Consider the following 13,222-nt stretch of genomic DNA (forward strand, 5'->3'; position numbering starts at 1 on the left):
AAGTTTCAGTTGTTCCACATCCTTACCAATACTTGGTATTGTTCATCTTTTTTTTTTTTTTAAGACGTTCTAGGATGTAGTGGTTTTTCATTGTGGTTTTCATTTGCTTTTCCTTGATGACTAATGATGCTGAGCATCTTTTCTTGTGCTTGTTTGTCACCTAGATGTCTCCTTTGGAGAAGTGTCCATTTAAAGCTTTTGCTCATTTAAAAAAAGTGGGTTGTTTTCTTATTATTGAATTCTAAAAGCTCTTTACATATTCCAGCTACAATTTATCAGTTAAATGCTTTGCAAACATTTTTATCCCAATCCTTTTCATTATCCCAATAGCATCTTTTAGAACAGAACTTTTCATTTTCTTTAAGTCTGGTTTATCAATTTTTCTTTAAGGATCATCCTTGTCTTGGAATAAAGACCGTTTTACTTCTTCCTTCCTAATATAAATGCCGATTTTTTTTCTTGTCTTATCGCACTGGCTAAAACTTCTAATACAGTGTTGAATAGAAGTGATGGGAGCAAGTATTCTTTGTCTTGCTCCTCATCTTAGAGGGAAAGCATTTAGTCTCACCATTAAGTATGTTAGCTATAGGTTTTTCATGGATGGTCCTGATCAGGTTGAGGAAGTTCCTTTCTACTGTTTGTTCGCTTAGTTTTTCATCAGGAATTCATGTTGTATTGTTGTCAAAAGTTTTTCCTGCATCTATTAAGATGCTCATGTTTTCTCTTATTTTATTAAGATTGTGAAGTATATTGGTTTTCTTTTTTTTTAATTTTTTTTTTCCAACGTTTATTTATTTTTGGGACAGAGAGAGACAGAGCATGAACGGGGGAGGGGCAGAGAGAGAGGGAGACACAGAATCGGAAGCAGGCTCCAGGCTCCGAGCCATCAGCCCAGAGCCTGACGCGGGGCTCGAACTCACGGACCGCGAGATCGTGACCTGGCTGAAGTCGGACGCTCAACCGACTGCGCCACCCAGGCGCCCCGAAGTATATTGGTTTTCTAATGCTAAGTCAATCTTGCCTTCCTGGAATAAACCCCACTTGATCATGGTGTATTTTTTCTTTTTATATATTATTGGATTTGATTTGCTAAAATTTTCTTTGGAATTTTTCTATTTATGTTCCTGAGAGCTATTGGTCTGTAGTTTTCTTATAAATGTGTTTGTCTACTTTCAATATCAGAATATCAGAATAATACTGGCCTCAGAATTATTTGAGAAGATTCTCTCCCCTTCAGTTTTCTGAGTTAGTATAGAATTGGTGTTTTGGGTGCCCCTGGGTGGCTCAGTCAGTTAGTGTCCAGCCCCTGATCTTGGCTCAGGTCATGATCTCATGGTTCATGAGATCTGTGCTATCAGCACAGAGCCTGCTTGGGATTCTCTCTCTCTCTCTCTCTCTCTCTCTCTCTCTCTCTCTCTCTCTCTCCCTCTCTCTTTGCTTGTCCCCTGCTTGCTCGTGTAATCTCTCTCTCTCAAAATAAATAAATGAACTTCAAAAATAAACAAATAAGTAAATAATCCTTAAAAAAAAAAAAGAACTGCTATTTTTTTTCTCCTTTAAATATTTGTGAAATTTACCAGTAAAGTTATCTAACCCTGGAGTTCTTGTTAGGCAGAAATTTTAAGCTAGAAAGTCAATTTAGATATTGGGCTATTCAGGTTATCTATTCTTATTAAATGAGTTTTGTTAAAAAAAAAAAAAAGAAAAAAAAAATAAATGAGTTTTGTTACTTTATCTTTCAAGGAATTTGTCCATTGCACCTAAGTTGTCTGGTTGGTATTTATTGTTCACTGTTGGCATTAACAAAGTTGTTCATAATACTTCCTTATTATCCTTTTTTTAACCTGTAAAATCTGTAGTGAGGTCACCTCCTTCATTACTGATATTGGCAATTTGTGTGTCCTCTGTTTTTTCCTGATCCATGTGGCTAACAGTCTATCGGTATGATTAATGTCTCAATGAACTACCTTTTGGCTTCATTGATTTTCTTCACTGTTTTGATGTATTATATTTTAATTTCTGCTCTGATCTTTACAATTTCATTTCTTCTGCTTATTTGGGTTTCATTTGATTTTCTTTTTTTCCAGTTCCTTAAGGTGGAAGCTGAGATTATTGAGACCTTTCAAGTACTGATTTAGTGGAGTCCCACAAATTTTGATATGTTGGTTTCATTTTCATTCCATTCAAAATACATTCCAGTTTTCCATTTGTATTTTTATTTGACCATGGGTTATTTAGAAGGGTGTTGTCTAATTTCAAAATATTGGGAGATATTCCAAAAATCTTTCTGTTATTGACTTCTAACTTAATTCCATTGTGATGAGAGGACATATTTTTTATGACTTGACCCTTTTAAAATTTATTGTGACTTGTTTTATGGCCCAGAATATGGTCTATTTTGGTAAATGTTCCATGTGCATTTCAAAAGAATGTATGTTCTGCTGTTGTTGGATAGAGTGTTCTATAAATAGGAATTAGGTCAGGTTGATTGATGCTGGTGTTTTTCTTCTATACCCTTGATTATGTTCTACCTGTCAATATCATTTATTAAGAGAGAGCATTAAAATCTCCTGCTGTAATTGTGATTTGTTTATTTGTCCTTGCCATTCTGTCAGTTTTTGCTTCACATATTTTGAAACTCTGTTATTAGGCGCAAAAATTTTCAGAATTAAGTCATCTTGATGAATTGACCCCCATATCATTATGATATGGAATGATATTTGTTTGTTTTTTTTTTTAATTTTTTTTTCAACGTTTATTTATTTTTTGGGACAGAGAGAGACAGAGCATGAACGGGGGAGGGGCAGAGAGAGAGGGAGACACAGAATCGGAAACAGGCTCCAGGCTCCGAGCCATCAGCCCAGAGCCCGACGCGGGGCTCGAACTCACGGACCGCGAAATCGTGACCTGGCTGAAGTCGGACGCTTAACCGACTGCGCCACCCAGGCGCCCCATGGAATGATATTTGTTTTAAATGATATTCTGTATACCTGGTGACAGTCTTTGCTCTGAAATCTACTTTTTCTGATGTTTGCTTTTCTTTCTTTCTTTCTTTCTTTCTTTCTTTCTTTCTTTCTTTCTTTCTTTCTTTCTTAACTATTTTCAATTTAATATATCATGGACATCTTTCCAAGCCACAGACCTCTTTTTTGAGATATAATCGATGTATAATGTTATATTAGTTTCATGGTATAACATTGATTCGATTTGAAATGGTCACCACATTAAGTCAACATCCATCATCTCACATAGTTACAGTTGTTACAGTTTTTTTCCTTGTGTTGAGAACTTTTATTTTAATGTTTATTTATTTTTGAGAGAGAGAGAGCACGCGTTAGTGGGGAGGGACAGAGAGAGGGGGACAGAAGATCTAAAGTGGGCTCTGCACGGATAGCAGCTAGCCCAATGTGGGGCTTGAACTCATGAACCATGAGATCATGACCTGAGCTGAAGTCGGATTCTCAACCAACTAAGCCACCCAGGTGCCCCTCTTGTGTTGAGAACTTTTAAGATCCACTCTCTTAGCAACTTTCAAACATATAAAAATACAGTATTATTAATTATAGTCACCATGCTGTCCATTATATTCCCAGGTCCATGTTTCTTTTGGTTGATGTTGGCATTGTATATCTTTTCCCACTCTTATACTGTTTGACATCTGTGTCTTTATATTTAGAGTGTGTTTCCTTTGCCCAAGGTCACACAGCTTGTGTCACACAGTGGTGGAGCCAGAATTATGAACCCAGGCAAGCTGTCTCTCTAGTCCGTGCTCTTGACTTCAATGATATATGATCTCCTAAATGTTGTTCTGAACCCATCTACTTTTCTTCACCTCCAACCCCCAACCCCATTCAAGACCACCTGTCTCCCAGAAACCTATGTCAAGGCAGAATGGAAAACTTTCCCCCTACCCTTTTAGATTCATAACTAGGGTCTGTGGATTAAACTGACAGATTATCAAGAAAAAAGATTTTTATTAAGTACTAGGCAATTAGAATGTGGGAGCTTATATACCAACCTAATAGGAGAAGCAGAGGAGGAGAAGGTACTTACTTACAAGGAAAACAAATGACTTTTAGGAAAGATGAACAGGCCTACAGAATAGATGAGAAGAATTACTGATGGTTTTGTGACAATATCAGGGTTTATCAGGTGATAAAAGCCAATCTTTCCCTGGTTGCTCCTAGGAAGGGGATTAGGACAACTGGGTTATTTTGGGAGGCCTGCTTTTAGACAGAATAGAGAGTTCGTGAAAGAGACTATTTTCAGCTCAAAATAATTTTCATGCCACGGTGGCGTATTCTGGACTCTTTCATCTATGGCAGCCCCTGGCTCATCTCCCTGCTTCCTCTCTCACTCTCTCCAATCCCTTCTCCTTGCCTACTATAGTAATCATTTCAAAATGTATCTATGACTATCTTGATCCCATGGCAGCCCCCACTCTTCTGCCTGCTTTGGATGCTCCCCATAGCTCCTAGGGTGAAAACCCAAATCCCTGACAAGGTGTGCAGGGTCCTGCTGCTCTGCCCTGCTCCCTTCTGGCTCCTGGCCCCCTCTCTCACTGAGCTAGACCCGGGTCCTCCTGAGGGCTCCTTCAACAGAGGCATTTTCATTTGCTGATCCACTTGGCCACCTTTGCTGAGGCAACTCCTCCTTTTTCCCTGGGTCATACTCTTAACTTCATTTTCCCAGGAAGGCCCACTGTCCTTGGACAAAGTAATTTCCTCCATTGTGAGCTTTCTGAGCCCCATGACCTTACCTTTCCAGCATTGGGTGAGGTGGATGTGGGCCCTCCTCTGGCAGGACAAGGACCAAGTAGTTATCAGTGCACATGTGTCTGTGTCACTAGTGACTCAAGCATGTCTGGCACATGGTGGACACTCAGAACACTTGTTGTGAATGGATAAGGAGATGAGGCATCCAAGGAAAGAAGGGCCAGATGAGGGATGAGGTGAGGCTTAGGGCAGGACTTCCAAACTCTCACTGTGTGGAGATACTCTTAGCATCTGGAGAAGAGAAAGGATCCCTGGTTAGAGCCATCTTTTGAAATGTTTAAAATAATAATACATTGTATTACAGAAGGAGTACTAATATTGAAACACAAATATCAATGTATAAAAATACAGACACATTTGTGATTAAAAAGAAATAAATAAAAGTTCTATGTGGCCTTGCTTTGAAAAAAAATTTTTTTTAATGTTTATTTTTGAGAGAGAGAAAGAGACAGAGCACAAGCAGGGAAGGGGCAGAGAGAGAGGGAGAAAGAGAATCCGAAGCAGGCTCCAGGCTCTGAGCTGTCAGCACAGAGCCTGACGTGGGGCCCAAACTCACGAACCGTGAGATCACGACCTGAGCCGAAGTTGGACACTCAACTGACTGAGCCACTCAGGCGCCCCGGCCTTGCTTTTTTATCCAACCTGACAACCTCTGCCTTTTAATTAAAGCATTTAGAATTTTTTTTCGCCTCAGAGAAATGCATGAAATTTTTTTTTGTTTGATTTGGTTTGGTTTTAATTGTGGTAAAATACACATAACAGAATTTAACATCTCAACCATTTTAAGTATACAGTTCAGTAGTGTTAACAGTGTCAAACTATTATGCAAACGGTCTCCAGGATTTTTTCATTTTGCAAAACTGAAACTCTATTCCCATAACCAATAAGTCCTCATTTTCCCCTCCCCCAGCCCCTGGAAAGCGCCATTCTGCTCCCCGTTTCTAGGAGTTTGCTACTCTAGTAACCTTACATAAGTGAAATTTGACAGTATAAACCATTTATTTTTAATGTGCTTATTGACACAGTTAATAGTAATATTATTATTACACAGTGTATACACAATATTATTATTATATACACAGTGTATAATAATACCACTTTGCATATAGTATAAAGACTTTATAATGTTCATTTATGCCTTCCTGGCCTTTATGCTTTTGTTGCCATACTTTTTCACTTACACATGTGTAATAAACCACATTTTTTTTGGTTTAAGCAGTCAGTTATCTTTGAAAGAGATATACACAGTTGAAACATATATATATGTTTTGAATGTATAAAACATTTCCCCATGTGGTTACCTTTTCCAGTGCTCTTCATTCCTTAGGGGAGACCTATGTTTCTATCTGGTATCATCTTCCTCCTGCCTGAAGGACTTCCTTTAACATTTCTTTTTCCTTTTTTTATTTTTAGGTTTATTTATTTATCCTGAGAGAGAGAGACAGAGAGAGAGAGAGAGAGAGAGAGAGAGAGAGAGCATGAGTAGGGGAGGGCAGAGAGTGAGAGAGAATCCCATGTAGGCTCCACACTGCCAGAGCAGATGGGATCCAAACCCAAGAACGATGGGATCATGACCTGAGCCAAAAGACAGAGTTTGACGCTCAACCAACTGAGCCACCCAGGTGCCCCTCCTTTAATATGTCTTATAGTGTAGTGCTGCTGGTGATGAATTCTGTCAGATTTTGTATGTCCAAAAAGATCTGTATGGTACATTTCTTCATTTCTGAAGATACTTTTGCTGGGTATAGGATTTTGATTGACAGGTTTATTTTTTTCTTTTTGGTACTTAAACTATTTTGCTCCCTTGCCTTCTCACTTGTACTGTTTCCAATGAGAAATCTGCAGCTATGCTTATATTTTTTCCTCTGTATGTAATGTGTCTTTTTTCTCTAGCTGTTTCTAAAATGTTCTCTTCACCACAAGTATTGAGCAATTGGATCATATGCATATTAGTGTAGTTCCCTTCAGGTTTCTTGTACCTGGGGCTCATTGAAATTTTTGGATGTGTAAGTGTAAAGTTTCATCAAATTGAGAAAAATTTGGGCCATTATTTCTTCAAATAATTTTTCTGTACTCCCGCCTTTTCTTCAGAGTCTCCAATTATGTATATATTAGGCTGTGTGAAGTTGTCCCATGTGTATTGATGGTTTTTTTCTTTTTCTTTTTTCTTTGAGAGTGAGAGAGGGAGGGAGCATATGCATGAGTAGGGAACGGGTAGGAGGGGGAAAGAGAGAGAGAGAGAGAGAAAAGCAGGCTCTACACTCAGTGCAGAGCCTTAATTGGGGCTGGATCCCACAATCCTGGAATCATGATCTGAACTGAAATCAAGAGTTAGACAGTCATCCAAATGAACCACCCAGGTGCCCTGCTTTTTTCATTTTTAAAACTTTTTTCCCCAGTATAATTTTCAATAGCTTCACTGTTATGTCTTCCTATTCACTAAAATGTTCTTTTGCAAAGTATGATCTGCTATTAATCTTAGGGAGTACAATTTTCATCTCACTTATTATAGTTTTTATCTCCAAAGGTTTGATTTGCATCTTTTTAAAGTCATACGTGTTTTTGAACATATGGAATACAGTTATAATAGCTGGTTTCACATCCTGGGCTGCTAATTATAACATCTGTGTCTGTTCAGGTCAATTTTGATTGATTGATTTTTTTAAATATTTATTTATTTGGGGGGGAGACAGAGAGAGAGAGCGCTGTGCAAGGGGGGGAGGAGCAGAGAGAGAAAGGGAGACAGAGGATCAGAAGCGGGCTCCTTGCTGACAGCAGAGAGCCCAACACAGGGCTCAAACACACAAACTGTGAGATCATGACCTGAGCCAAAGTCAGACGCTTAACAGACTGAGCCATCCAAGTGCCCCTTGATTGATTTTACTCATTATGAGTCATATTTTGCATGCCTGATAATCTTTGTTTACATTCCAGACATTGTTAGTTTTACCTTGTTGGTGCTGGATATTTTGGTATTTCTATAAATACTCTTGCACTTTGTTATGGGAGTCAGTTAGGTTACTTGGAAATAGTTTGATCCTTTTAGTCTTACTTTTAAGAGCTGCTAGGTAGGGGGTGCTTGGGTGATTCATTCAGTAAAGCATGTGACCCTTGATCTCAGAGTCATGAGTTCAAGCCCCATGTTGGGCATGGAGCCTACCTAAAACAAAAAGATAAATAAAACAGTATCTTTAAAAAAGAGAGAGAGAGAGGGAAAAAAATTAGGTAGGACCAGAGCAGTATTTAGTGTAGGGCTAACTATTCCCTACTACTGATGTGATACCCATTGAGTATTCTACCCAATGCTCCATGATTGTTACAGTATTCCAGTCTGGCTAGGGGAATGGACTCTGTTCCCAGCTCTTTGTGAACACCTAGGATTTTTCTCTAATCCTTTCAAATGGTTCTTTCCCCAGCCTGGGGTAGTTTCCTCCCACTCATGGGACTATCATGCTGAATACCTGAGGGAGACCCTCTCTAGATCTCCAGATCTCTGTATCTCCTCTTCAGTACTGTGTCCTGCAAATTCTGGCTACCTTGTTCTCCCCAGACTTTTGCTCTGTCCCCAAACAGATAATTCTCAACTCAGACAATTTGCTAAGCTCGCCTGGATTCTCTCCCCATGCTGCAGCCACCTGGAAACCCTCATAAGACAGTAAGCTTGGGCAATTGTAGTCCTTACTTTGTTTTCCTATCTCTCAGCAACTGTCTTACTGCCTGAAATGGTTTGAAAACCACTTTTCCATATGTTTTGTCTGGTTGGTTGCTTGGTTGGTTGTTTCAGGAAGGAGAATAAATCTAGTTCCTGTTGCTCCATCTTGTTCTGGAAGCAAAACTCCTTCTTTCTCTTCAAGTTCCTTCTTTCTTTGTTTTTCTTCAAGTTCTTTCTTATCCTTTGTTTCAACCAGAACAGTGCCAGGCACGTGATTGGTTCACTCACTGAATGCTTCTTGAATTAATTACTTTTTGTAAGTAGTGATATCCAAGGAAAAGTTTGTTTAGAAATTCAGTTGTTGGTAATTGTGTTAATTTTTTAAATGTTCAGGGGCTCCTGGGTGGCTCAGTCAGTTAAGTGTCTGATTTCGGCTCAGGTCATGATCTTGCAATTCACGAGCTCAAACCCCGCGTTGGGCTCTGTGCTAACAGCTGGGAGCCTGGGACCTGCTTTGGATTCTGTGTCTCCCTCACTCTTTGCCCCTCCTCCACTAGTGCTCTGTCTCTCTCTCTCAAAAATAAATAAAAACATTTTTAAAAATAATAAAAATAAATAAATAAAATGTTCAATAGCAAATTCTTATAATTCATACTCAGACGAACACCAAATTCATCTACGAAATTGCATGAAGGCAGATTAAAAAGTTTTTGGAAACACATCGCATAGCAATGTTTTTGAAATGCTTGCTTCATGTGGACCTGCTTTTATTTCTTTATTTTAGATCGTTTTCTAACCTACAGAAAATGGCAAATATGAGATCAACACATTTATATCAGAATCCATGTTTATTGTCACTACCAGAGTCTCCCTGAATGCCTGGAACACAGTAAATACTCAATACATATTCAAAGAATAATTGAACTGAACAGAACATTTTTTGGGTAGAATACTTTTTACTTCGCCAAACTATTATTTTATTTGAATAGCATCCATCAAATATACCTATTCTCCCCTTTTATTTTATTTAATATAATTGAATTAAAAAATTTTTTTAATGTTTATTTATTCTTGAGAGAGAGAAAGAGAAAGAGAGAGAGAGAGCGGGGAGGGACATAGGGAGACACAGAATCCGAAGCCTGCTCTAGACTCCGAGCTGTCAGCACAGAGCCCGACGTGGGATTCAAATGCACAAACCGTGAAATCATGACCTGAGTTGAAGTCAGAACCTCAACCAACTGAGCCACCCAGGCACCCCTGTATCCTTCCCTTTTATAAGCTGAGAGCTCTATTTATAATAGATCTCTGCCTCTTCTGGTCTCTTCACAACAAACTCTGTTGCCCTTACTTTGTAGCATTGTTTTGTCAGACGAAGTTAACACAAATCAATATTTCTTTCTCTATAAGAAAAGCCAACATTTTGATTTGGAAATCTTAATTGAAGACGTTTGGCTTGTAGTCTTGAAAGCATCAGACTTGCATAATACTTTGACTTCTAACTTAATTCTTGTGGATTCTTGGGGCTCTAGCCCCTTCCCTGGAGCTCTGCTCCCATCTGTCATGCTTTTCTATGGTCCAGCCATTTCTTGCACATCTTTTAAGTCCAGCTTAAGCCTTCGTTCCTCTGTGAAGCCTTCTCCTTGCCACAGCAATCTCACCTTCTGCCCACTCCTTAGAACTTTATTCTTTTCCATTCACTTGGTACCTCATCAAGCACACTCCTTGTTTTTAAAATTTTTTAATGTTTATTTTTATTTTTGAGACAGGGAGACAGAGCATGAGTGGGGGAGGGGCAGAGAGAGAGGGGGACACAGAATCTGAAACAGGCTCCAGGCTCCAAGCTGTCAGCACAGAGCCCGATGCAGGGCTCAAACCCACGAACTGTGAGATCATGACCTGAGCCGAAGTCGGATGCCTAACCAACTGAGCCACCCAGGCATCCCTAGCACACTCCTTGTTATACCTTTCATGTTTATGTGGGAACATCTGTTTCAACCCACTTGTAACCACCTTGAGAACAGAGACCCCCATGTGCCTAGCACAGGAATAAGAATAGCAATAACCAACATTTATTGAGTACTTACTATGTGCCAGTTGTTGTTCTAAGAGCTCTTTATGCATGACTTCAGTGAATCCTCACCTCACTCTAGGCACTCCTGGGTGGCTCAGTCGGTTGAGTGTCCAACTCTTGGTTTCGGCTCCAGTCATGATCTCACAATATCCTGAGTTCGAGCCCCGCATCAGGCTCTGCACTGGCAGCACAGGGCCTGCTTGGAATTCTCTCTCTCTCCCTCACTGTCTACCTCTCCCCTGCTCATGCTGTCTCTGTCTCTCAAAATAAATAAATAAACTTAAAAAAAAATCCTCACCTCATTCTAAAGGAGTGGTGCTATCACTATCCCATTTTCCAGGTAAAGAAGCTGAGGCTAGGAGAGTTAGGTCACTTGCCCACTTGCCCAGGATGGCCAGCAGAGCGAGGATTCAAATCAAGCATTCTGGCTTCAGAGCCTGAGCCCTCAACCCTGTGCTGTGGCCCCAGGGATGCAGCAGTGACTCAGTACATGTCCGTTGAATGAATGCAGACCTCCAGGTCTGGCCCATGCAGGAGGGAAACATCCAGCAGAGGCTCTGTTCTGTTACTCTCACGGCCTTGCTGCTTACCATCACTGTATCGTTGCTGTTGTTTTAGGAGCAAGATCCTGTGTGGTCCAGGAGGAAAAAGATGCCTACACCCCTCTCCTGCCTTCCTCCCTTGCAGATCGAGCAAAGAGCAAGTTGGGACAATTCTTCCTGCCACCCCGTAGCACTCAGAGCAGCCAGCAAACCTGAACAAGGAGAAGCAGAAAGGGAGTTGGGGGCCTTGGGGGGTTAGCGCCATCCTCAGGATCACTGGTTCCTGGGGCCTGTGCCTCCCAAGGCTCAGTCAACCGGATGTGCCTTTAGCTTGTCGGAATTTGGCCGGATTTACGGAGATAAGATCACTCTGACCCTTAATTCCCCAATGTAATTTATGGGCTTGCCTCTTGTGTGCCGCAACACGTCTGGCTCTATGAAATCTTGTAATTATTTATGTAAACACAGCATCCTGCCTTTGTGGATTATAATTGGACTTGAACAGCAAGAAGTAAGGACTTACATAGTTGGGACTGTGCTGAAACGCTTCTTTTGAAAACTCTCACCTGAGTCTTTGAAATCTTCCCTGTGGCTCATGGATAGCTTTAACCAGACCAAACACATTTTTTTTTTTTTCTTCTTCTTCCTCCTTCAGCAGGCCTGGGCAAATTTATTCCCAAACACCACCAGGTTTTGTAGGTTGTCTCAGCAAATGGGGTAAAGATACACCAACCATCTCGGCTGGACCCAAACTGCGAGGACATGAGCCCTGGGGTGGAGGCCTCCACAGGTCTCCTCATTGTCTGTTGGAACATGAATTTTATACCCCCACTAAGAATAAACAGGATTAGGAATTTAATGCTGTTTGGAAAAGAGGAGAGGTGACTGGTGAAAGAGAAAGGTCTTTGCTTTTTATTCACGCTGCGAGTTCCCCAGGAACCTTTGCTGTACACACACACACACACACACACACACACACACACACACACACACACACGAGAGCCAGGAGGATTAGGGGAAAGAAAATGAGCTGATTGAACCAGATGGTTCGGGAAGCACTCCCAGGAGGCCACTGGGGTGGATGAATCTGCATCTTTAAAAAACATTAATTTCTGAAAGGCCCAAATTGTTTCCTAAATTACTGCACTGAACTCTTAGCTTTCATCTATTTTATGGCACCTCTCCTGGTTGAAGGCAGGAGCCAGCTTTGGGGAAATTCCTCATCCTCAATGCAGCTGGTAAGGAATTGGTTTCCTGAAGGAAAAAGAAATCTTTAAGAATCAAGGTGCCTTGGAAAACGGATTTCGGCAGAGACAACCACCTCCGAGTGATGTGAACAAACCATCCGGTTCTAATGCCAGCTGGGGCACTCATTTCCTCAGTAGCCAGGGGCAAACCAATTAACCTCAGTATCCCCATCTGTAAAATGGGGTTAATAATGCTTACCTGCTGCAGGAGTGCTGTGAGGTTTTAATTGGGTAATGGCTGTGGAGCCCTTTGATGTAGTAAATTTTATTAACTTCCAAGGGATTCCCTGAGGCCAGAAAAAGCAGTTAAAACCCAAGAAAGAAGAAAGGCATTGAAAGCAAAGCTCTTGGTTAAGCCTTCACCTCCAGCTCTAATTTCAGAAGTGCAGAGCCCGGTGCCCGAGTGCGCAGCGAAAGCGATGATGTCTGGGACTGGGGCTGTTTGAATGGCATTTGGGAAGGTAGATCCTGCACACTGTCTCAGAAGGAGCTCAGCTTTCAGATCGTGGCGGGTAAAGGTAAACAAATAGCCTTGCTTGATCAAACCGAGATCATTCTTTGTCCCTTCTAAGGTTCTTTTCCAAGAACAAGTCTCCAGTAAGGGAATTATTTTGGTGTTAATCCAAGGTCCTTGGAACTGAATTTAGAAACCCCCAGCTCTGGCTTCCTGCTTCCCAACAATTAAATAAAGAGAGAACTCAAGGTCTGGCCTCTAGCCAAGGGTTCCTGACCAGAGAAGGGGTGGGGAACAGCATCTGCTAAGGGTCAGAGAACTGGGGCTTTTGCAAGTTCCATCACTCACAGCGAGGTGCACTGGCTTAGGTGGCTAGGCCAGCTCTGTGCCTCAGTCTCCCACTTTGTGAAAATGATTTTAATCAGACATTTTGCCTCAAGGGCCCAAATAATTAAGATTTGGAATGTGAAGTGCGCTAAAT

At 40.9% G+C, this 13,222-nt stretch overlaps 1 long non-coding RNA gene across 1 annotated transcript; it reads right to left on the bottom strand.

Moving 5' to 3' along the window:
- Positions 1 to 3,957: 3,957 nt before the first annotated feature.
- On the bottom strand, positions 3,958 to 5,072 carry LOC121029087 (uncharacterized). Its single transcript, XR_005789572.1, has 2 exons — positions 4,760 to 5,072; positions 3,958 to 4,183 (listed from the first exon to the last, which is right to left on the bottom strand). It is a non-coding gene; the product is annotated as an uncharacterized LOC121029087 (long non-coding RNA).
- Positions 5,073 to 13,222: the final 8,150 nt, after the last annotated feature.

The sequence above is a fragment of the Herpailurus yagouaroundi genome, unplaced genomic scaffold (assembly GCF_014898765.1).
Source record: "Herpailurus yagouaroundi ecotype Mexico unplaced genomic scaffold, PumYag 139, whole genome shotgun sequence".
Classification (NCBI taxonomy): Eukaryota; Metazoa; Chordata; class Mammalia; order Carnivora; family Felidae; genus Herpailurus; species Herpailurus yagouaroundi.